Source organism: Nicotiana tomentosiformis, chromosome 3 (genome assembly GCF_000390325.3).
Source record: "Nicotiana tomentosiformis chromosome 3, ASM39032v3, whole genome shotgun sequence".
Taxonomy (NCBI): Eukaryota; Viridiplantae; Streptophyta; class Magnoliopsida; order Solanales; family Solanaceae; genus Nicotiana; species Nicotiana tomentosiformis.
Window position 1 is genome coordinate 40,174,970 of NC_090814.1, and position 24,235 is coordinate 40,199,204.

The following is a 24,235-nucleotide window of genomic DNA, read 5'->3' on the forward strand; positions in this document are numbered from 1 at the left end:
ATTGTAAGCTTCAAAAGCTGAAAACCTTAGGAATGGAAACTAATACGTCTTACAGCGGTTCCGAAATTTACGAATGGAATCTTGATGGATTTATACTCATAAAAAGAAGTATCATAGATACCCAAACCAAGACAGTCCTTATAGAAAAAAGAGATCTAGATATAGATCCAAAGAAGAACGAGAAGCTAAGAAAGCCCATCGCAAGGCTACTAGATTTACCAAAAATAGGTCTAAGAGAGATCTAGCTGATATTAAGTGTTATAAGTGTGGTAAATTTGGCCATATAGCTCCGAATTGTAAGCTTCAAAAGCTGAAAACCTTAGGAATTGTAAACTAATACGTCTTACAGCGGTTCCGAAATTTACGAATGGAATCTTGATGGATTGATTGATAGACAATTAACTATTCTTGTGCATAGAATGCTTATGTATGTAACTATCTGTAAAAGTATAAAAAATACAGATAGAAATATTTGCAGAATGATTGTTGCAGGTTTTACTGGCCAACTTCGTGGCTGGTGGGACAATTATTTGACTATCGATGAAAGGGCAATGGTTATTAATGCCAAAGCCACTGAGGATGGAATTGATAACTTAGGCATGGCTCTAGTAGCAAATAAAGAAGATGCCCTTTTAACTCCTTTATCGGGCTGAGGTTCACGGCTGGCTAGACGAAGCCACTAAGGCAAAGCCAATAAGAGCAGTGTTATATCAGACTGTACCAACCATCTTGACACCAAGTCAAAACTCTATATATAAAACTCATTTATATTTTAATAGATGCCGTCGCTTTCATGGTGTATATAGGAGAGAAGTTAGATACTCAACATAGATATGATGTCTCTTAGCCGGACATCGTCACGGCCAGAGAGGAGAGACTAGAAGAAAAGCTAACTAAGAAAGATAGAAAATATGTACCTTGTGGCCAAGAAGCAAGGCCCTGAAGATGAAGAATTGAAAACTTTTATTTACTTGTTCTTCTATTACAGGCTACCAGCTACAAACTTCAAACTATCAACTAACTCTTTACTTACAGTTTAGAGAGAGAGAGAGAGAGGGTCTCGACTTCTGCCTCTGAAGAATGAACGAATGAATTCTATAAATAGAAAAAGAAAAGGAATCTATGAACAGTAAAAAGTGGGTCCCGTGGGTCCCTATTATAGTGTTTCTACTGTTGAAACAGTGTATCTACTGTTGATGAACAGTGTATCTACTGTTTGAGTAGGGTCCGGCGGCTTCACTGTTGCTGTGGGTCCGGCGGCTTCACTGTTTTTGTGGGGTCCAGCTGTTTCACTGTGCTGATCTCTTTTCTGCTTCTTTCATTTTGCGGATGAATTCTTCTGTATCATTTAAGTCTTCTTCAGATAATATTCTTTCTGCTTCAATGGGCTGAGAATCTTCAGCGATATCATCGTTGCTTGTTTCACTCTGCATTGATGTATCTGATTTTTCATATTGATTAATGGAATGAAGTAAATTTCTTTTGACCTCTTCCAAGTATTTATTAATCATCTCTGCTTTATCTCCTTCTTGAAAGGAGATTCTTCTGGCAATATGCCTTACTGAACTGTCATCAATTACCTCTTTCTGAGGTTTGCTGGAATATTCTTGGATTTTTATCTCGATTGAATCCAAGAGTTCTTGACCATATAAGGTCTTTGTTTTGGGATCCTTCTTCATTAACTTGTCCCAAAAATTGTTGTAAAAAGTCCTGTATAAGCATGGGACTTGTTCTTCGGTGAATCCGACTTCTGGATTCCATTTGTGTATCCAGGGAATAGAAAATTCCAGAAAGAAATAAATCTGGTTGATTTTGTCTGGGTAGCAGATATGATCTGCGTGATATAAATTGTTTATAAAAGGAGAAATTTTTATCCATTCTTTGTATAACATGAGAAATGGATTAGGTAAAATTTTTATTGTTGGACCGTGGTATGACCACCAATTTAGAAACCAGTTAGGAATTGGCTCTGCAAATATCTTTGCACATACTTTAATAAACTAAGTATGTTTGTGTCTGTCATTGTTGTAGTATAATACTTTATCAAATGCTTGGATATAATCCCAATAAGTAAAATTTATTTTATTTTTGTTAAGGCTTATCTGTCTTTCCTTCATTGTGGATATACCCCAGTCTTCAACAGATATAATCTGTTTAATTATAATCTTCGAGAAGTTATAAACGTTCTCGTCTGTGCTATACCCAGAAAAGTGCTGAAATTCTGCACTGCCAGTACTGGTTAGTATTGTTTCATAGTAGGAACGGGTTTTGTATGACTCACCCGGATAATATAACCCATTTATTAAATACCTTTGGAATATCTTCCACGGTTCTTCTTTTCTCTGAATGTCAGAGTTTTCTAAGAGAAATATCATTTCTCTTTTCGACACTTTCTCGTATGACTTGATATCATCATTGTCATCTTTAGTAATGGAAGCAAAAGTATCACTTTGCTTAACAGAAGTATCTTTCTGTTTTTGAGCAGTCAAATATGCCTGCAAATGTGCGTATAATGGATTGTCTTCTGGAATATCTTCCAGATGGACGGATGGTCCGATCGATGCTTCTTCTCGGAGAGATATCCTCTCATTGACTAAACTTCTTCTTCCCATTTGTATAACTGGGGAGTTTGATGAGGATCCGTATGACGATCCTGAAGGTGATGACCTTCCTCTGGGTTGTGGGGACTGATCTTCCCCAACCTCTACCTCTTCCCCTACCCCAGGGGGTTCCATCCTGTAAATATTCACGAGATAAGAAATCTGGCAGAGAATTATCAATTCCCTTTTTATATTGTATTTCAAAATCAAAAGGGGCTAATTGAGTCTGCCATCTTGCAAATATCATTTTCGAAGCATCATGTTTAAAATCTTTGTTAAACATATATTTAACAGATTGTGCGTCAGTTTTTATCAAAAACTTTTGATTGTATAAGTCGTCTTGAAATTTTAAAACACATTTTACTATGGTTAACATTTCATGTGCCACAGTAGCGTATTTTCTCTGGGCTTCAGACCATTTACCAGAGTAGAATCTAATCAGATATTCATGTTTATCATTGGGATTTATCTGTTTCAAAATCCCTCTGTAACCAATATTAGACGCAGCAGTCTCTATAATCTTTTGCCATGCAGGATTAGCAAGGGTTAAGCAAGGTAAAGATTTAACACGTTGCTTAATATTTTTGACCAAAGTAGTGTGACTATCAGTCCAAGGATTTTTATAATTCTTTTTTAGCCTATCATATAAGGGGGCTAAATCACGTGACAGATCTTTATAAAAAGACGAAATATAATTTAAACTTCCCAAAAATCTTTGTAACTGAGTTCTATCAGTAATAACATCGGGAAATTTTGAGGCAAAATCAATCGATCTTTGAATAGGAGTAATCTTTCCTTGACAAATATAATGTCCTAAGAATCGAATGTTAGTTTGGAATAAACTCATTTTTTGTTTTGAGATTACCAAACCATTTTGTATAACAATTCTTTTGAAAATATCTAAATGCTTAATATGCATTTCAAGTGTTTTGGAAAATACCAAAATGTCATCGATATAAACAATGACGAAGTCTAGATAGGGGTTGAAAATATCATTCATAATTTTTTGGAATTCTGAAGGGGCATTTTTCAAACCAAAAGGCATAACATTCTATTCATATTGCCCAAATGGAACATTAAAAGCAGTCCTATAAGTATGCTCTTTAAATATTTGAATCTGCCAATATCCAGATTTTAAATCAAATTTTGAAAATATATTGGCGTCATATAATCTAGACAATAAATCTCTTTTATTAGGAATAGGATACCTAACCCACTTCAAATATTTATTCAAGGGCTTATAATTTATGACTAGTCTAGGAACACCACGTTCCTTTTCAGCTGCGTTATTAACATAAAAGGTTGTACATGACCAAGAAGATTTTGAGGGTTTTATCAAACCCTTTGATAGCAAACTATCAATCTCTTTTTTGCAAAATTCTACTAATTCTGCGTTCATCTGACAAGGTCGAGATTTAGTAGGAATATCATCCTCAGAGAAATTGTCTCCATATGGAAGAGTGACAATATGCTTTTTTCGATTCCAAAAAGCACTAGGATGCTCAGCACAAATATCAATAGCAATTTGCTCAGAAATCAATTTGATTTTATCTTGTACTTTATTAGAATTTAAAGTGTCAAATATATTCATACTAAACAATTCTAATTATAAAGAATCAACATGTTTTTGCTTCATATCAATTAAAGCATTAATATCTCTAGTTACTGGATCTGTAACAAAAGTATAACTTATCTCTTTATCCTTATAGGTAGCAGTAAAACCTTTCGAGTCTATGCTAGTAAAAGGATAAACGGCGTTAATAAACGGTGTTCCAAGTATAATTGGAGGGTATAACTGGTTTTTTACCAAGAAAAAGAAGTGAGAAATACAGACTTTATTCTGACAAATACCCGTATTAGGAAGTTTATACTTTATATCTAAAGCATGTCCGGATGCAGATCTAACCATATGAGTAGTTTTTTGAAAATATTTCGTAGGTAATAAACCTTCTTGAATGCAGCTAACATCTGCTCCATTATCAATCATGGCAATGTTTGTAATTGAAAAACTATTATCAATGAGAATAGTACATTTGATATACCATTTATGAGCAGTAATAATTTGCATCATCCCTAAAAACATATCATGTTTAGGATTAAAACTAATAGGTTTTTCTTCAATATCATTTTCAAAAATACCTTTGTTTTTATCATTAGATTTCTCAGTTGGAGAATTGATTTTCTCAATCTGAATAATCCTATGATCACAAATCATTTGATTTTGTTTAAGAGATTTGATCTCTCGTTTCAAGTTTTCAACTTCAATTTTTAAATCATCGAAAGAAGAATCTCTTGCTGGAGTTGCATTTTTGTTTAACAAACGGTTATTAACCTCTAGTAAAGAATAAGGCGGGGAATATTCAAATTCTTTTTCAAAAGGTTTTGCAAAATTAGAACTTGAATTAGAACTTGAACTAGCAGCCAAATTAATAATTTTTTCACGAAATTTTTCATCAGTAACTTCTTTTAAAAGTTCTATTACATTATCAGATGTAATAGTTTTCATATTCAAATTTTCAAATTGTGATTGTAATTTATAAAATTCATCATCACAAGCACATGTATCACCTTTGCAAGTTGTACAAGTATTATCAACATTTTTATCACTATCAGATAAATCAAGTAAATCAATTTCAGCTTCGGATTCTGATTCAGAATAATAATCAGATTCTGATCCAGAAGTGTATAACAAACCATAAACCTTATCACGTAGTTCATCGTCTAGTCCTAAAGTTTTCGGCTTTTGAAGCTTGCAATTCGGGGCTATATGGCCAAATTTACCACACTTATAACACTTAATGTCGGCTAGATCTCTCTTAGACCTATTTTTGGTAAATCTAGTAGCCTTACGATGGGCTTTCTTAGCTTCTCGTTCTTCTTTGGATCTATATCTAGATCTCTTTCTTCTATAAGGACTGTCTTAGTTGGGGTATCTATGATACTTATCTTTCTTCTTCTTATGAGTAGAAGTCTCGGGTAAACCGAACTGGGTGCAAAAGTCCCCTAACTGGTTCCTTTCCTTAAGCTTATCCATCTTAAGCTGTCTGGACAATCTTAATTCATTGTACAGGTTTAACCCTTCCTGTGTGCAAATTCCTATCAATTTACCATAGGTATAGTCTCTGTATGGAATTTCACCATAACTACCTCTTAAAATCTTTCTAACTCTTTCAGCAAATAAAGAGGGAAGGCCATCTATGAACTTAGCTTTCCAATGTTCAAGCTTATTTTCTGGTAGTTCCATCACTCTACTCATAAAGGTATCTTTATACCACCTAAACTCACTTAAGGTCTTACATCTAAGGCTATTAAGGAGAGTACGGACAGTCTCATTCTGATTGATAAATCTACCATTAAAGTGTTCTAAAATAGTAAGAATAAGGGTATAAACGACATCTTCTCTATTTGTCACTAGGGCCATGCCTAAGTTATCAAGTCCTTCGTCAATGGCTTTAGCGTTAATAACCATTGCCCTTTCGTCGACAGTCAAATAATTATCCCACCAGCCACGAAGTTGGCCAGTAAAACCTGCAACAATCATTCACACTTTTACAGATAGTTGCATACATAAGCATTCTATGTACTAGAATAGTTAACTGCCTATCAGTCAAACCATCAAGATTTCATTCGTAAATTTCGGAACCACTGTAAGACGTATTAGTCTGATTCCAATCACGTTCCTCTCTTAAAACATCTTGAGGAGTAGGACGATTGTAATAATAAGTCTGCATTCTAGGTTTATCAGCATATCTGCTATCAGTAAACTTACTATTCTTTTTGGGATAACTTTTGAGTTTATTAAACTCTAACAAAATATCATTTTTATAATCAAAAGTAGCATCCATTTTATCAGCAAAATCTTTTGATAAATCAATAGGTTTGATATTCAAATCGGATAACTTTTTATCAAGAAGTTCTTCTAAATCACCAAAAGATTTAAATTTAAAATTCTGAATATCAGGGGGTCTTTGAATATGAGTAAGAGCAATTTGAGGTTCTGATTTGCTTCCTGAAGAAGAGGCAATATCAGTCAAAATCTTTCCAGTACTCATATCCTTAATCAAGACTGTTAAATCATCAAGTTTAACTAATGTTTTCACCCAAAACTTTAACATATAAACTCAAATAATTATTTTGAGAAATTAATTTATTAATTTCTGTGATGCTGACTGCAGCAACATCTTCATCAATAAATTTTTGAAATGCAATAAAAGTAATACCTGTATTATTAGGTAAAACAAAAGGCGGTTGAGGAGGGTAAATGGCTTTAGTAATATTGCCATTCCCGTCTTTATAAGATCTTTCCAAAACTTTTATAAAAAGTGATAAATATGTGGTTATAAACCAAGGAACAAAATACATAATTTGATTATGTAAAGCACAAGTTTCATAAAACTTTTGGGAAATATTATTTAAATCCTCTTTACTATAAGTATCAAAAAACCAAGTTTTAAACTGGTTCCATTTATCAGTGAAAAATTCTTTTTGAATATAACCTCTAGCTTGTGACCCTGGAATAAAATCAATTTTGTGTGGAATCATTAAGTATCATTTGGGTCAAAATCCATTTCGGACGCAGAAGGAATATCCTTATCAGAAATATTATCATTATTCTGAACAATATTTGTCTTGGGGTTAATCTTAACCCTTTCAACTGGCTTATCACCTACTTTAGTAGAAATTGTGTGTAAAGATGCAGCACGATTTTCTAGCTGGTCCATAGACTGGTTCAACAGGAGAAATGTGTTGAATATCAGGCAACAGTCTACGACTAGTAAATGAATGTCTATTATAATTAGAACTAATAGTAGGCAACAGTCTATTATTAGAAACTGACTGTCTACTATAAGTGGAACTATTATCGTCAAACTGAATGCAAATCCTACCATCCGAATTTTGAGTAATATGAGAATACTCAGTATTACTGATAGCATCAGTTATCTGACTGGGGGATATAACCGAATCCAAAGTCCATGTGGTTAGAAAATTAATTTCTTCCCACTTAATAGGTCTCCTCGTGGTGACCTTAAACTTTGCAAAATTCGTTTTCACTAGAATAGTCTGATCAGATGTATCATATAATTTACATCTGGGGTTTAACGTAGATAGTAATTTAAAATAAATTCTATACGATAAATATATCAGTTCAGAACCAGGCGCATAATTATAACCATGCGTTTTCACATTTAATGTTAATGCATCAAGTATATTAACATCAGATAAAGATAATTACAAATTGGGTTGAGTATTAAAATATACTGGGCCATAGGCGACAGTAGATTCAATAGAACCCATCAGAGACTGTCTAAAATTCAAATTTCTGGCATCTCTGAGAGCAGCCAAAAATGTCTCTGGCAACCCTTTAAGGGTTAAAGGTTTAAAAGCAATTTTAACCATACCAATATGCAAATAATTATACTGGTGTTTATAAACATCTATATCATGCTTGTTTAACAAACGAATAGTCTGTTCAGACGAATTCAAAGCTAAATATTGCTCAGTTGTTTTAACAAGTTGTTTAGAAGAGAGTTTATCAAACCATCCATAATCATAGATTGTCCTAATAGGGACTTTAGGAATAGTTCATTTGTTTAACAAATCAAGGTTTTGAGGTATATCTACCTCTTCCATCCTAGTATTTTTCATACTAGTTTCTCCTAAATCCATATTTCAGAAACATATCTATGTCGAATATTTCATATCTATCTTATATATACCATGAAAGTACCTAGGCTCTGATACCATTTTAACAGGATCAAGTGGCGGGCGGTAATCCGCCATGCCTTCTCAATTAAGATGTATATATAGTATATCTTAAGATGTATACTATCGAATATGACTTATATACTATGTATATATAGTATAGTGTGTGTGTGTATATATATATATATATATCTTAAGATGTTTATATAGTATATAAATCGAATATAGCTTATATATCTTAAGATGTATATATACTTATATAGTATATTATAGTATATATATATAAGCTTATATATATATGTATATATAGTATAGTATATCGAATATACTATGTATATATAGTATAGTGTGTGTGTGTGTGTGTGTGTGTATATATATATATATATATATATATATATATATATACATAGTTTATAAGTCATATTCGATAGTATACATCTTAATATATACATCTTACTATATATATATATATAGCTTATATTTCTTAAGATGTATATATATCTTAAGATGTATATATATATCTTAAGATCTACTATACTATACTATATATATATAGTATATCTTAAGATGTATATATAGTATATTTTAAGATGTATACTATGTATATAATATAGTATATATATATTTTAAGATGTATATATAGTATATAAATCGAATATAGTTTATATATCTTTATTACTATTTTTTTCTCTAACTTCTATAAAAAAAATTAAAAATACAAAGTTTCTGTTGGGCCCGTTTGGGCCCGGGACCGGCCCACTAAACCCGGGACCGTTAGTTCGTGGTCCCGGTCCCGAGCCGGTTCCAGCAATAAGCCCGCGAAATCCGGGACCGTTTTGGACCGGACCGCATAGGACCGGCCCACTTAGGATCCGGTCCGCAAAGCCCACTTAGGACCGGACCCGGCCCACTTGCCACCCTTAGATTAGAGGTTCCCACGCGCTAGCCAATTTTCGCACTAGTAACTAAAAAATAGCCAATATTTATAAAGTTATTAAAAAGTGATCATTATTTTGCTGAAATACGGAAAGTTCCAGCATAATATGCTGGATTATTGAGCTCTTACGTATAAACTTCCAGCATATTATGTTGTATTTCTAGCACATTATGAAATTCTAGAACATTATGCTGGAATCTCATATATAAAAATTTCGAACTCCAGCATATTATGCTGGAATTTTTTCGGATTTTTAAGGATGTTTTTGTTCAGATTTTATCTTTACATGAAAAAATGACTAAATTCCGATTACTTTTGAAATTGCGATTATTTTTCAATTACCGGTTGTAAATCTGGCTATTTTTTATTTTTTACCCACCTAAGGTGGTGAAAGCTCTCTATGTGGGTTATTAATAATAGAATTTCATTCATCCTAAATTTTTCTTTAGGTTTAATTTTTATATACTTATTGTGAAAAAAAAACTTTTATAATGTCCATTCACCTGAAATATAATATGTAATCATCCATATAAAGTGATATTATAAACTGAAAAATTATACATATTACTTGTTATAACAGATTAAAACACATTGGTAGTGCATAATTTTTCTTTGTGAATATATATCAATTAAACCTTCTCTAATGCCCAAGCAGAAAAATTTAAAGTCGGCACGACCTAATCTGATGTCACGCCCCAAACCTGGGGAGGAGTGGCTGGCACCCGGTGTTGTGCTGGCCCGAGCGAACCACTCTGTAAATCATGATCGTTCGACCAAAACTAGAACATACATAGGTCGAGTTAGCTGAACTCATTCCTTTTGTAACTATTTTGGGCCCGCATGGCCACAACTCATAATGTGCAACTGTAAGTAGTAAAACATTGTATCAATGAACCATCTTTCTTAAAACATGAATACATATAGGTCGTCAAGGCCTCTGACATACTGTACAAAATGAACCTCTGTCTACTAAGCCTCTAAGACTATTTGACATCAAATGGGACAGGATACCGACCTACCTATAAATCTATAGCAAAACGTTGACACGATGACTTATAGACTTGGCTGCACTCCGAATAAAGTGGAGTCTTACCGATCCTTCGCCGAATGCTAACCTCGTCTACTATGAGGGCTCGTCCAACTGATTATCTATACCTGCAGGCATGAATGCAGTGTCCCCAATAAAAGGACGTCAGTACGAATAGTGTACCGAGTATGTAAGGCGGAACTGAAACATAACAATAAGTTAACATTAATTAAAGACATAAAAATCAACCTGAATCTCTGAAGTGCCATCGTATATACATACTTATTATACTTATATATATAATGCTTCTCTTTGAGACTCTTATCCATATATATCGTATGATGCATGACTGCCCAACTGATCAGTGGTAACTGCCCGACCGGCCGTAGCGCGGTGGTAAATACATGACTGCCCGACCGACCGTAGCTCGGTGGTAAATGTATAACTGCCCAACCGGCCGTAGCATGGTGGTAAATGCATGAAGATGCATGTATCATTATATTATAAACATTAACATCTTTATCAAATACCTCAATAGATACTTAGGAGCATACTTAGACATGCTTGAATATCATTTTACATGAATGAATAACATAGACATCCTTAACTGCTAAGAGTAGAACCACTTATGGAATAGCATTTCGTTTACGTATCGTTGCTTGGATCATGCCAAAAGAAAGAAGGGATAACATACCTGAACCGGTTCTCTTAGAATTTGCAATTCACGCTTTACAGAATCAACAACCAACGTTATTTATATTTGGTATGGAATTGTTTTGCTCTTTGAAGAACTCACGACCAACCACTCTCTATAAGAGATTCAATTGGGTTTTAAGACACACATGAATTCCTATTGAAGAAACGCGAAGCAAACTAATTGTAGTGAGATGGCAACTCACGATCAGCCCACTCCCTAAGATATTCAATTCAATTCTTGATCTTTAGTCCTTTATTACTAAGGAATAAGCATCTCACTAGTTGTAAGAAATCTTTAGTGGGTGTGGCCCACTTAGTGGATGACTAAGCCACTTTAAATCCTCCAAAATATGACATTTATACAACACTTAAGTGTCACTTTAATCTTATCCCATAATTTTTACCCCTTTTCCTTAATCAACTTATTAATCCCCCACTAATTTAATAATTAACCAATTATCCACATAATTAAATATCAAATTACTTAAAATATTACTCACTTTTAACACACTTTGTACACCTTACCATTATGGTCATGTGGTACCATATAAAATCAATGCATACATTATTATTTTATTAAAACATGTAAAAATACATATATTTTCTCAACTTCTAATTTTCCTAATCTCATATAAAGAGTACAAATTTTCGTACGCTTAATTCTTAAAATGGTAAAAGATAACCTTCTTTTCTTGTGAGAAAATAATTTCTATCTTTACAATAAAGAAAATCTCATAAACTTTCTCATATTATGTGTATAATTTAAAGCATGTTCGAAAGTGGTAATAGTTAATAACTATATAAAATCATATTTTTCAAACCTTTTTTTTACAAAAATATTCCATTCAAAATACCATATCAAATGTATATAACATCATCAAGGTTGTTAAACTTACGGGGTCTTACAATAACATAATCACAAATCCTTTATAATCTCGTGAATGGTCTTAATTCCTTCAAGCTCATATGGATTACTACGACTCATCCTAGTATTAAAGTACGGGATGTAACATCTAATCACTCTTACATTGTAAGATATAGCTCCAAATTATAAAGTAAACTTCACAAAAATATATCAACAAATAAAGTATTTAGGACAATTAGCCATAGAATATCATTTATCATTTTTTGCCAACAAAATATTACCATTTACATACAACATTAAAAGGACCCATAAAAATTTTCAATATGTGTGGTTGGAATTTATTTAAAATACATTTGCAGCGATGTATAAAATTTAATTAAGATTAGAATTACTTTGGATTAGTTTAGAGTCAAAATTCATAACTAAAATCGAGCTGGAAAAACTTCAATGCGAGACATGTGTATTCATTAATATTACACACATGTATAAATAGATATATAGAGGGATATACGGCAATACATGGGGAATACACAGATATACATGGTGGATATACATAAAAATATACAGCTCGTCTTCTCCCCTATTCTTCATCTACATCGAATTTTGACTCTGAAATTTCACCCAAAACCAGATCAAATTAGCTTTAAATGGAGCTCCAATTTTAGTGTAAATATAACGACCTACTAGTTGTTTTGAGTATTAGAACCCCATTTCCCTATTTGATATTCCATGTATGTGTACTTTATGTTTTATGACATACGGGGATGGGTGATTTGGTTTTCATGGGATTCGGGAGTGATTTGGAACACTTGATTTTATTTTGGAAGCCTTAAGTTGGAAGAGTTTGACCTCTGAATCGTGATTTGAGGGTTAATTTAGACTTGGACATGCGTCCGTATTTGAATTTGGATGTTCCTAAAAGATTTTGATTCTATTTGTCGAAAGTTGAAAATTTGAAGATTTGAGAGTTCTTGAGTTTGATCGATAGTTGACTTAAGGTTATCGGACTCCGATTGTTGTTCCAGGACTTGGGATAGGTTCTTGTTATTGTATGGAACTTGTATGCAAAGTTTGGTTGAGATACGAAGTGGTTAGGCATGAATGGGACACTTGGTTGGAAGTTTAGAAGTTCTTGAACTTAAGAGAAGTTCAACTTGTGGTTTGATTTTTGATTCGTAGATGTGATAATCTTGAATGTGTTTGGAGGCTTTGGATTGGCCCGATTAGTGTTTATGGACTTATTGTATGATTGGACGAGGGTCCCGGGTGGCTCGAGTGAGAGTGGCTCGGGTGAGTTTCGAACCACCCGGAGCATGTTTAGAGTTGCAGATTTTGCTGGTGTTTGGTATGCTTCGCCATCGCGGAGGGTTATTTTAGAGCTGCGGGAAGTTGTTCGTCGCATTCGTGATCGGGCAGTTGCATTCGCGATGAAGGAGTTGGGAACTGGGCGAAGGCCTTCGAGTTCGCTTAGCGTTGGCAAAGCAGGGCAGGCAAGAAGGCATCGCGTTCGCTGGGGTGTTGTCCCATTCGTGCAAGTGTGGTAGGTGAGGCTTCACGATCATGAGGATGCTTCCTCGATCACAAAGGAGGAATTCTGGGTGAGGCCAATTTGTACTTCGCGAACGCACGGCTGGGGCCGCGTTCGCAAAGAGTACCCCTAGGTAGTTCATTTAAGTGGGAATTTCGGGATTTTAGCACATTCTCTCATATTTTGAACCATAGACTTGGAGAGATGCAATTTTTCAAGGAGCTTTTCATACAAGACTAAAAAGTAAGTGATTTCTACTTATATTTTATTATATTTTAAGAATCTACATGGATTATTAACACCCAAAATATAGAATTTTGAGGTGAAATTTGGAATTTTGCCTAGAACTTAAGAGAGTGAAAATTGAGATTTTGAGCTATGGTTTGGACTTGGATTTGAAAACCAAACACATATTTAGACTCGTGGGGTTATGGGCAGTCGGATTTTACCCCTTGACTCGGGTTTTGACCATATGGGACTGAATTGACTTTTGTTGACTTTTTGGAAATTGATTAAAGATTGAAACTTTATTGTTTGAAATTGATTCCTGTGATGTTATTTGACTCTATTGAATATTATTTGGCTAGATTCTAGACCGCTGGAGGTGATTTCTAAAGGAAATGCGATTTTGGAAGGTGGATTGGGTTTGCTAAAGTAAGTGTCTTGCCTAACCTTATTGTGAGGGAATAAGCCTTAGGATATGACCTTGTTTGCTTAATTGTAATGTGTGAAAAGCGATATCTATATAAGGTGACGAGCGTATATGCGGGTGCTATATATGATTCATGAATGGATTAGACTTTAGGATTTTACTATACGTGTTTAGTTATATGCCTTCCATGATTCATGTTCTAATCAATTGTGTGACTATGTGGGCCACTCCTTACATGCTAGTATCCATGTTTAGGATTACTACTTTGTAATTGGCCAAGATGGGATATTTGAGAAATTGTTGTTATGCTTGATTTAGCCACAGTCATACTTTATATATTGAGCACGCATCTACACTTTTATTTACATGTCATTGTGTATCTTATTGATTATTTGTGAGCATATGCCTCTTTAAAGATGAAATGTTATTTCGGATTGTTATGATTATGGCATATTTGGACATGTTGAGCTGGTTGATTTAGCTACGACACGAGATTTCTATTGTGCAGTTATTGTGATATTATTATTGTTGTGGCACGAGATTTCTACCGTGCATTTGAAGGGACACTATCACTATTACAGCACGAGATCATTACTATGTAGTGTGTGGATATTGATCCATTCCCCTAAGGTCTCCCTTATGAGAAACATATGAGTTTCTGGTTGATTGTGATGTGGGACCCGATGTGATGAGTTTTTGTGCATAAAGGTGGAAGCTTTGGCCATTAAGTGAATCCTTTATAACTTATCATGCATTTTATATGCTTTCTATGTTGAATTTTAACATGCTACTTGATGCCTCTGTTATGTTTTTTTTGACTTGTTAGTCGAGATAGAATTTCTTAAAGATTCAAGGAAGTCACTTACAAGGCCTTCAACTAATCGGGTAAGATTTCGCCCCTAAGCTCTCATGCAAAGCTTTGTAATGAGTTTAATAAGATTTTATAATGTTGGGGCTTATGGGATGGTGATCGAAAGCCATTAGCCCTTAAGTTCGAATTTGGGTGTATGTGAAGGATATCGAATGTGATTCTTGAGTTGGGAGTTAGTAGTTGAGAATGCATGTAGCGATGAGGGTGGTACAGGGGTGGTTGGACTACTCTTAGTGAATATTTGACTTGGGGATTGGTTGTGGGGGTGAAGAAATCCCATTGTAAGGAGTAGTAGTCCCAGATGCACTATGAGTTTGATGAAATTTCTACATGACCTAGACTATGAATACCTTTCTAATAATGGTACCATTTGATTATGTTTCTATAGATTGAAGTTGCTAAGAATAGTGAAACATTGTAGTAATCCTAAGGAAGCTTAATTAAGGTATGTTGGCTAAACCCCCTCCGTAGAATTGGATTCCATGAATACCTTATGAATTCCAAGTATAGTTTGTCCAAGTTCCTATCCTTATTGTGTTAAATTGCCACAAATGAATGATGTATCAAATGCATATTTATCCAAGTCATGTCTCAATTGTTCTTGTTATATCATGCTCTCCTTTTATAATTATTTCCAATATGTTTTGAGCTCTTAAGTACTTATGAGTTGAAACTATAATTTTTCCAATATTTTAAATATCTTTAATGTTTTATGATGATCCACGACAAGTAAAGGAATGAAAGCATGAAATATGAAATTCGGCCTTCGTTCCAAGTATGAAGAATATCATGTATGACCAAGAGAGCCGAAGAAAAGAAAGATTATATGAAAGCTATGAGATGAATATATACTTCGTTTATATATAAAATATTTTTTGGAGTATCGTTAGGTCACCGAGGAAGGGTGGGTTATAAAAGCCTAAGCCCAAAATTACACGTGCCGATATAGGAGTTAATTGAGGGACAAGATCCCCTTTATATTATGTTGAGATTATTCCTCCTTGATTGTGATGAATTGATAGCTAGCTAAGACCATGTCAACCCGCATGACATTGTGGCGAGACGGCCTAGCCGATCGGGCAGAGATCGGACTCCATGCCGCGCACATAGTGGTGGTTTCGTATTTCTATGTCAACCCACATACATTGGGGGTAAGATAACCTAGTCGATTGGGTCGTGATCGGACTCCATGCCACGTGCATGGTGGTGTGTTGGTATCTAAAGATCTCCTAACTAAAAATGTAAAGGCTTGTTTGAAAGTTGAGTATGTCTTAACTTGGTATTTAAATATTATTGTTTTCCCTACTACTCCCACTTTTCTCTATTCTTGTATTGGAATTCCATTCCATGTGAGGGTGCTTAGCTTACATAGTAGTATTATTCTATATGTACTAACGTCCCTTTTGTCGGGGACGCTGCATCTTTAATGGATGCAGGTGGTTCCTCAGCAGGTGGTGTAGGATCTTGATAGGTGTACCATCTTTTTAGCTGACTTGGTGAGCCCTACCTCATACCAGGGCCTTTTTTGTATTTGTCTCTTGTTTATTATTTTGAGGTATAGCCGGGGCGCCCCGGAAAATCCCATATTACTCTCATGTTTACTTAGAGGCTCTGTTGATGTACTGTGGGTTATGTTAGTATGAAGGAAACTTTAAAATGTTATTTTGGTCATTTACTTCCACTTAATCTAAGGATTGTGATTGTTTGCCATCTATCAAATGGAACTCTTTTAATTAATGTAAAATTTGGTGTTGGTACATTTTATCCCCTTAATTTGCTATCTCCGGTTGTTTATCCTTGAATCACTCATGGGCAAGGTTGGGTAGTAGGCATCAAGTAGGATTGCTTGACTAGGATATCTCGGTTGAGCGTCGGTCCCGCTTCCCAAGTTCGGGGTGTGACACTTAGTTTAAACCTTTCATGCCATCCCAAACCTAAGATTGTAGCTGAGTCTCTCAACAAACCTCTGTACCCTTTCCTTCTCAATAGGAATCAAGAAAGTTGCATAGCTTTACAACTACTATGAACCTCATCTCATACTGGGTAATGGTCAAACCATCCTACTGCAAGTGCTCAAACTAGTTGCGTAACTCATCTCTCCTGATGGGCGGTATGAACTTCTCTAAGAAGAAGAGTTGAAAACTGAGCCCATGTAAGAGGAAGTGACCCTACTGGTCTGCCCTACTCATAAGTCTGCTACTACCTCTTGGTTGACCGTCTCAACTGAAATGTGGTAAAATTAACTCTATTGGACTCTATAAGTTCTAAATTGCGTAGAATATCATGACACATGTCCAAGAACTCCTGAGCATCAACTGTGATATCACTAGTATAACATGGAGGATCTACTTCTGGAACCGATCTATCCTCTTCTGCTCCTCCACGGTCATAGCAGGTCTAATCTCAGGTCTGACTGTAGCAATAGGTTGAATCGCCTTAACTGGTGGAATAACCGAAACTCATGGAGTTTGAAACATAGCACCGGCCTGCTCCGAAGTGTGAATAGTTGGGTTTAGTGCTCCCCTTCCAGTTTGGGAAGTAGATGGAATCATAAGGATCATACCAGCCTGTAACAATCCATCAAAATAAGTCAAGATCCGAACCATAGTGTCCTGAAGCACTAGGGTGGAAATAAAACCCACGGGAACCTGAGCTGAACCCGGTACAACAACATAAACTAGAGCGTGCTTCGCCACTAGAGCTACTGGTGGCTCCTCAGAAACTGATCTAGCACGAGCACGAGGAACTCTCACAAGTATGGCCATACGTGCTCTGGCCTGAACTCTAGCGCTTTCCTGACCCCTCTCATGACTTTGGACCGGGTTACTGGCTTTTGCTCGGCTGAATTGGAAGAACGTGTTCTCACTATCTGTGAGAGAATAGAAGAGCAAAGATTCAAACTTTAGGATGAAATAAAGCCGCACGATAGAGAAAGGAAGAAAGTGGAGTTTCCTATTTATCACGTAGCCTCTCGAAGATAAGTACATAACTACATACATCTCTGTACCGATCTGCGAGACTCTACTAGACATGCTTATGACCCATAGAACCTATGAACCTAGAGCTTTGATACCAACTTTGTCACAACCCGATATCCCCCCAACGATCGTGATGGCACCTAACCCTTATGCGTAGGTAAGCCAACATCCAATATAGAGCAAACCAACATAATTAAGGTGAAATATAACTGAAATAGCATAAATAGGCGAATAAGATTGCAACAACATTTAACATATGGATACTACAACATCAAATCTCCAAAACCTGGTAGTATGGAGTCTCGAGCTCTAAAACAAGATAAAATAAAATCTCTTAGTAATACAGTAATGTCGGAATAAAAATAACAATATAAAAGTAGGGAAAAAGGGACTCAAAAGGATACATTGCAACAAGGTGGTGCTAAGAAGGTTTAGGGATGATGGTGTTAGGCGATTTTAGGGTCGGATTTGTGTCTCTAATGTTGGTGGTGTTACACCCCATGTTTTCGTACATGAGAGTACGTCGTAAGTCAATTGATATAAGCTTAGAAATGAGATCGTCTTTGAAAGTACATAAAGTAAGTTAATCATGTTACCTTGGAGGTTACAAATCTTTAAGATCATGGATAACAAGTACCAAGAGGGTTGGAAGGCTTAGAAACTAAACAAATTGAAGAAAATAAATTTCGTCGAAAGTCGACACGTTGGGAATATTATAACATGTACTTTTGGGGTGGGACTAGGGTACTTAACATGATAAGAAGGTTATTTTATGAGTTATTTTAGTCGTATGATAGTCATGTGTTACATTTTGAAGTCAAGCGAGTTGTGGAACAAACGTTGGCAAAGGTCATCACAAGTTACATTTATAAATGTGCTGAAATTTAGGTGAAATATAACTGAGCTTTTCTCCCAATATACATGGAATTACGGGATGATCCACCCACAAAATTGAAGATCTATGAGTCTAGTTTCTAACCCATTAAACCGTTCATCGATAAAATATCCGAGTAAAGAGATATTCACGTTTTTGTAAGACCGCGCAAGCAGCTCCCAATGGGACCTACTTAGGCGGTGGACGACCCTTGAACATTTTAAGGGGGTTGGACGGCTCTTTTTTGGTCATTTTAGATCAAGGACAGTTACCAAACTCTATCAACACCTCTCTAACAGTTCTCCAAGGTTCCAAGTCCAATCCAAGGTGGTTTTACCTAAACCTAACCTCAAAAGTTAGCCTAAGTGAAGAAGAGAGTCTCTATGGTGTTGTGATGTCATTAAGGGTGCTTGTAAGCTAAGGGAAGCTTTGGTTCGAGTTTTTTCTGATTATATAAGGTATTTATATCACCCTATTGGTTGTACTTAAGCTTATCTATGTGTTGGTTAAGATATTTGGATGAAGAATTACAAGATAGCATTTGAAATGGTATAAGAAGTTGTTGTCTCTTATTGGACTATTTTGGAGTTGTATATATGACTTCATATAGCTGGAAATCATGGGAATAGATTGGTTATAATATTTTTATTGTTATGCTTGTCAGTATGTTGATGATATTGTAATTAGGAGAAGAAGCGACCACACAATACGTAGAAGTTGTTCATGTCGTTGTTTTATCTTGTGGGGATCTTTGATGTTACTTTTATTATGGATATAAGGTTGGAATGTCATGTAAATATATATGTTTATATGCTGGACCCATTTATGGTGTTGTAAGTACAGGGGAGATGGGAAAAAGAGTTGGGGTTTGGTTCCAATCCAAGCTTGCCGCTCGTCGTGATAAATAGTAGTTTCGTTGGTGACATTTGTGCACTTGTTGTTGTGTAGATTGATTGGTGTTGTTGGGCTGTTGGGTGAGTTGTGGTGCTGAAGGTATATAGTTGAAGGTTGTATGTGTTCATGTTGTTTTGATGGACTTGGGAAAAGCAAGGAAAACATAGGAGATGTTGTTCGTTTTAATATAAAATAAGTTTGTTGTTCGTTGTACGATAGTTTAATCATTCGTAGCTTAACGATAGTATTATTATCGTTGTTGTAGATTAAAGTGCGATGAGACTAGTTCAACATGGTCACTGGACAGATTGTGATAAGGTATGTTAAGGCTATCCATTCTTTCCTTTAGGCATGATCCATATGATACAAACGAAACGAGCAAACGCACAACTTTCACAAATGACTCTATTCTTAGAAGTACTAGGGGTGACTATGTTCTTGATTCCCCATGTATCCTATTATTATATCGTCTGTTCATGGGTCTCAGAAAATACGTAAGTTGATAAAGTTTATTTCGTGATATTAACCGAAGGCATATTGATCTTATGACATTCTGAGAGATCTTATTGACTTACTTCATTATGCATTGCATTCATTTACACATGTACATTGACCCATGACCAGATGGCATTATATACGCGTATATTATATATATATGGACTATGGGTAAAGGTTACAACGTTATATACGCACCACCACCTGATTAGCTGGCATACGCTGATGATTTCGCCTACTAAGGCCGAGATAATATGATGGGATGCCCTCCGAGGCATGATGATGTTATGTACGCATATACCTATGCATGATATGACATTTATATACATATACATGACAATATAAATGTTCCATGATTCATTGAGCTATTCAGACTTACAGTTTGAGTTCTTTACTCCGGGTTTCTTTCATGTCTTTTATACACTGCTTTTCATGCCTTACATACTCGGTACTTTATTCGTAATGATGTCCCTTTTACTTGGGGATGCTGCGTTTCATGCCTGCAGGTCCCGATAAATAGGTTGACGGTCCTTCTAGTAGGCTATCAGCTCAGCGGAAGGTGTTGGTGCACTCCACTTGCTCCGGAGTTGCCTATTTGGTCAGTATGCTTTGGACACGTATTGATTGGTATGGCGGGGCCCTGTCCTGACCTTTATGATGTTTATGTACTCTTAGAACCTTGTAGACAGATGTCATACATATGGATGATTGTATGGCCTTGTCGGCCTTTGTTTTAAGTGTACAAATGATCATTTCGGTTTTATAGGCCCGTATGTCACATGTATAAGTTTGTATACTATATTGGGTCGTCCTATGTCGAGTATTCTCTTATGTTTAATTCTGGTTATCTCATGACGGCCTTTCCATCTCATTTACCCATGATAGTATGATAAGAAGGATTCGTTACGTTGGTACTCTGTTGAGTTAGGCACCGGGTGCCCGCCGCGGCCCTTCGGTTTGGGTCGTGACAGAAGTGGTATCAGAGCAGTTCTGTCCTATATAGTCTACAAGTCGTGCCTAGTAGAGTCTTGTTTATGGATGTGTTGTGCCCCACACTTATAAGCTGGAGGCTACAGGGCATTTAGGACTGTCACTCTTTTTTCTTACTCTTGATCATGTGGTAGAGCTTAGTTGTAAGAATTCAAAATCCTAAATTCTATTTTATTCATAATACAATGATACCTACATCTAGAAAGACAATTGGTAAGAGATTGAATGTGGTTGTGGAAGAGTTGAGTCAGAGGAACTCGATTTTGCATCATGCTTATGATGAGTAAATGTGAGTTCTTCAGCAGATCATGTGTATACTAAGACGTGTAAGCTTCTTGATAAGGAGCCCTAAGGCATGAATATCTATCCACCCATATGGTAAAAAGCAATAAGAGAATCAGAAGGTAGATACAAGTTTCAACAAGTAAAAGAAGCAAGGTGAAGAAGCGTACGAGGTACCCAGTTAATAAATATAATCATTATTTACAATTCAGGTAGAGAAATATAAGCATTTTGAGTTATTTTCAACAGTAATAGAGATATGTACAATTGGCCATACCCATCTCAGATATGTCCTATGGGAGCTAACATATATACTTTAAGAGAATGGACGGGATATCAGGATCCAGCTAGGGTTAGAGTAACCCAAAATAATGGATGGATTGTTAGCGTTAGCTGACATTTCTGAAAGATATTGCAAACGTGGTAATAGTTCTCCTTGTGAGACATCCAGGTGGTGCACTCTAGAATAGTACATTTAGATATGAATACTAGCATGTTCATAAAATTCAGAAGATAGGCACTGGTATCCTAGAAGGGATAAATATTTACCTTAGTATGGCTCCCATCCCTAGTCAAGAGAGAATGTTAGGCGACCCGAAGAGCTAGTAGATAGAGCAAGGGGAGCTAAAAGTGAATGAATGTTTTGTTGAAGCTTTCAGAATAAAGTGATAGACCGAAATATTAGCAGGAGAATAAGAAGAGAGTAAATGAAGAATTATGAGTAAAATGTGATAAATGAGTGATAACGGTAATCAAAATATGATAGGATGACAGAGTCTATAGTCAAGTGAAGTGAAAGACACGATGAGATAAGCCTTGAAACAATAAAAGAGTATAAGCCATAAAGTCATATCCTCATTTCGAGAAATACGTTGGTGACTCCAACGTGATTACCAGAAGGAAAAGTTAGACCCCAGAGTAATAGAAATCAGTATGGGCTAGTGAACAAGATAAACTGAACATGAATTAGGGACTGAAGGATTTGATAATAGTCGGCATCGTGAGAATTTCAAATATTGCATTCCGGCGATAATAGAATGGACAACAGAAGAATAACCTTTAAAGGTCATTCAAGGAGATGCTTCCCTAAAGTAAGCACTGTGAGCAGAGTTAAGCTTAAGTGACTAAGTGTGCCAGTTACACTAGGTGTCACCCTCGTGCGTAAGAAACTCAGTTATCCTTAGTACAGAAGGGTTACTGCAAGGCGAGTAAGAGTCAGTGAAGATGTGAAAAGACACTAAAGATGAAAAGAGAGGGGAAGATGGTGAGATATGGTATTAAGTAGGAGTTATATGGTTTAGGTAACTATGGAATAGTAAAGGAAGAATATGGTAAAAAGGCGAAAGGAATGAGATTGCATTTATTCAGATTCTACAGATATGTTATGATTCCAGAACATTATGCAAGCACGACGCCGGGGAGAGGCAGTAAGGGTCCCCGCCAAGGATGTTATTGATAAATAAGTGTGAATGAACACTTGCTACATAAGGAGCCAGTGCGAGATGTAAGTTAAGAAAAAGGAAATAACACAAGAGAGATTATACAGAATATAGATATGAGAATGGACCAACGAGTAGCTAGTAGTTGATTCAGGAAGAGTCTAGTTAGTGCTAGACAAGACGATATAGATAAATCAACTGATCGTGCAAGGTAAACGTAGTGGACCCCAACATAGGGAATTCAGTCTTGCAGATATGGCATTGTAATACTTGAGAAATATTCAGATAGGAGTTGGGGTAGTTAAAGGTACCATATAAGTGTTACAGAAATAAAAGAGAGTGCCACTAGGGAGACAGTCAAAATTTCAGTTCAAAAGTAATCCTATGAGCACAAGGGCATGAAGGTAAGTAACTAAGGATAATTATAGACGAGGAAGAACATCAAAAATTCCATCAGGTATACGATGTAATAAGCTCACAGCTTTACAAGAGTTAGAGGGTCTCCCCTAAGTACTCCAACGAAAGACTAGCTGAGGAAATAAGGAAGAAGGCTTCAACCTAAGCATAGTAACTTGAAGAAGAAATGGCCTTGTAACAACAGTCTCACTACAATATTGTATACACTCCATAAGAAAGTGGCACCTATCGTGGTTAATGAACGGAAAAAAAAAATCAAAGGTGATATTTGAGATCATATGAGTTACAGGAAATTTCAGTATTCATGGGCAATAAGATAAGTCAAGTATTCATGCAACAAGTGGCAAAACGAATAGGAAAAGTAATTTCTTACATTTAAAGACAACTGAGAAGGCACGAAAGGAAATCTATGGTGCTAGCAAGTTAAGGGAAGGTTGCGAGTAGTATAAATAGATATGTGTAGGTTATAAGATAAAGTATCGTAAAGCGACAAGGTTTTAGGTAGATAGGAGTAAGGATAAGAAAAGGTGAGTGAGAAGGTGACGAGAATAGGTAAGTCCTCGGGATTAAACCCATCAAAACAAGAAAGCCGATGGTTTCCGTAAGTTATAGAAAGCTCGATACATCCTGAATGAACTCAGAGGAGTCTAAGTCTAAGAGCAATAAGAAGAGATGAAATGTTTCCCTAGTAGTAGAATAAGGGTGTAATTGTAATAGATAAGAGGATGACGTTTAGGCCTTTGATTGAGTAATGATTTAAAGAAAAGGGATTTCATGAATTGCACGGGATTAAAATATTCCCATAAGATGAATCAAGTTGGGATGCCATGAAATATGGTTATTGAAGTATAGTATCATGATGTTTGGCATATTTCGATATGTGTTGATGTTACTTTACCCATGTTTTAACCACTTCTTGATGTTATTTGATCTTTAAAATTCCCAACATGGTTTAATTATTGGTTTTATGACTAATTAAGTTATGTG

General features: G+C 35.7%; 1 pseudogene; it reads right to left on the reverse strand.

Moving 5' to 3' along the window:
• Positions 1-1,289: 1,289 nt before the first annotated feature.
• Positions 1,290-24,235, reverse strand: part of LOC138907669 (uncharacterized) — a 30,711-nt pseudogene continuing 7,765 nt past the window's right edge.